The sequence below is a fragment of the Lithobates pipiens genome, unplaced genomic scaffold, assembly GCF_037356315.1.
Source record: "Lithobates pipiens isolate NorthernLeopardFrog02 unplaced genomic scaffold, aLitPip1_a1.2 Scaffold_19, whole genome shotgun sequence".
NCBI classification, from domain to species: domain Eukaryota; kingdom Metazoa; phylum Chordata; class Amphibia; order Anura; family Ranidae; genus Lithobates; species Lithobates pipiens.
Window position 1 is genome coordinate 90,513,413 of NW_027507764.1, and position 2,722 is coordinate 90,516,134.

General features: G+C 49.8%; 1 pseudogene; it reads left to right on the plus strand.

Annotated features, from left to right (window-relative positions):
- The first annotated feature begins 286 nt into the window (after nt 1-286).
- LOC143998707 (5S ribosomal RNA) lies at nt 287-405 on the plus strand (annotated as a pseudogene).
- The last annotated feature ends 2,317 nt before the right edge of the window (nt 406-2,722 follow it).

Sequence of the window (2,722 nt, forward strand, 5' to 3'; positions counted from 1 at the left end):
GCGGGAGCGCGCCACCGGCATGCTCCCGATGGCAGGGCGGCATTGAATATTGGACGTACATGTACGCCAATATGCCTGCCCGTGCCATTCTGTCGACGTACATCGTCGTGCCCTGGTCGGGAACCGGTTAAACAAGCCAGGAGCATCTGCTTCCAGGCAGTAAAAACAGCCTTCGCCATCAAGTTCAAGAAGGAAACTGAAGCCTCCTTATGGAGGGGGCGCCCCCGCTCGCTCGAGTAGGGGAGACGTATGCAGTTCTCAAGGGTCTGGCAGAAAGAGTGTCAGAGCCTACGGTTACATTACCCTGAAAGTGCCCGATCTTTTCTGATCTCAGAGGCTAAGCAGGGTTGGGCCTGGTCAGTACCTGGATGGGAGACCACCTAGGAATGCCAGGTGCTGTAGATGGGTGACTTCCTCAATGACCCTACGGTACAAACTTGAGTTCTGAAGGTCCCCGTTTCCTCAGACTCCAGAGGAAAAGTCATCTCTTTTTCAAGCATTGGACCATCTTTTGTCTCAAAACATTGATCTGAGGTGTTCCCATGCAAGAGCAGGGATTGGGGTTCTATTTAAACCTTTTCACATTACCAAAACCAAATGAGTATGTCAGACCCATTCTAGATCTCAAATATTTAAGCCAGTTCTGAATATCCACTCTTTCGGCATGGAGTCAATCCGATCAGTGGTCTCAATCCTACAAGGTGGAGAACTTCTGGCACCAATAGACATCAGGGATGCATACCTCCATGTACCTATATTTCCCGCTCACCAGAAATCACAGATCAGTCGGTAGCCCAAAGTATGATCTACAGTTAACTACCTGGAATACCAAGGTCAGATTCCCAACCTAGAGAAATCCTCCTTAAAAAACTATCAAGAAGATTGGAATACTTGGGTCTGATTATTGATATAGCCCAGGAAAAGGTACTCTTGTCGTAGATCAGTGCCATAAAGGAACGGATTCAGATGGTCATACGCAAGAAGAATCCTTCTATTCGACTTTGCATGAGGTTGTTGGGAAAGTTGGTGACTTTATTTGAGGCCATTACTTATGCCCAGTTTCATTGAGGCTGCTGCAAAACAGTATTTTATCAGCTTCGAACAAGTAGGTCCAAGCTCTAGCTTTTCCAATGTGTCTGTTTCCATGGTGCATCGGAGCCTCAGTTGGTGGTTGATAACCAAGAATCTGCGGAAGGGAAAATATCTTTCCTACCACCTACCTGGAAGATGGTAACAGCGGATGCAAGCCTTTTTGAGTTGGGGAGCAGTCCGCAAAGAAGCAACTGTCCAAGGCAAATAGTCCAGATCAAAAATGCCCATCAACATTCTAGAGATCCGGGCAGAGCGATTGGCCCTGAGGGCCTGGAGTGGCCTATAAAAATTTTCCAGACTGAATCACCGGGGACCTCAGCTACTAGACCAGTGAGTCTCTGACTGGCTCACCTGGATCTGTCAATCCAGGGACAACTGAGATTTGTCCCATTTTGTCAAAATTTCCTTCTGCAGGACTCTGGTGTGGAACTGGGCATAAGGTACTGGCTCAAAGGAGGCTAAAATGAGACCCAGGACTTGCATGCAAAAGCAGAGCAAGAGCCACTTGCGGTTCATAGGTAGTTTTACCGCAGATCTGAGAATCTGCAGTTTGTCTGAACGGTGAAAAACTCTCGCTTCCATGGAGTCCAGCAGCAAGCCTAGGTACGCCAGATGCTGAGTTGGTACCATCACCGACTTCTTTAGGTTCAACAGCCACCCAAATTCTTGCAGGGTCTGCATGGTGATCGCCACATCCTCCTCTAATTCTGAGGCGGAAGATGCCCTCAGGAGGAGAGTGTCTAGGTATCCCACGATCACGATCCCATTTTGCCGCAGCAACACCAAAACTGGAGCCAATGCCTTGGTAAAGACTCGGGGGGCTGATGCCAGACCAAAAAGGAAGAGCCACAAACTGGTAGTGGGCTTCCCCAACTGCATACCACAGAAACTTTTGATGCTGAAGGCATATGGGTATGTGCAGGTACGCATCCTGGATGTCTAAGAACACCAGGAAGTCCCCTTGACGGAGTGCAGCAACTACTGAGCGAACGGATTCCATTCTGAACCTTTGCACTTTTACAAAGTGATTGAGGGCTTTTAGGTCCAAGATTGGACGTACCCCTTCCTTCTTCTGAACTACAAACAGATTTGAGTAGAATCCCTGGAAAAGTTCAGATTCCGGAACTGGTACAACTACCCTGCGACTCAGCAGGCCCCTTACTGCCCCCAAGAGGGCCTCCCGGCAAGCCGGGGACACGGGTATGCTGGAGGGGAAGAATCTGCTTGGCGGCCAAGAGAGAAACTCTATCTTGTAGCCTGAGGAAATCAGATCGCAGACCCATTGGTCAGATAACCGAGAGGACCACCGAGCTGCAAACTCCCAAAGGCGACCCCCCACTCGATACATGGTAGGGACGTTTTTGTCTGTCCGTGGTCATCCTGTCGGGCTGGGGGCGTTTTGTCGAAGCTCCGGGCGGACGAAAAAGCCATTTGTGAGCGGAAAAAGAGGGCCCTTGCCTACGGCGTAGCTCCTTAGCCTTCCTGGGCTGGGGGAGTAGGGTACTCTTACCACCGGTGGCATTTTTAATAATGTCATCCAAAGAGGCTCCAAAGAGCCGGTCGCCAAGGAAGGGAAGATCCGTCTGGACTTTTTTGGATGCCTGGTCAGCAGACCAGCATTTTAGCCAAA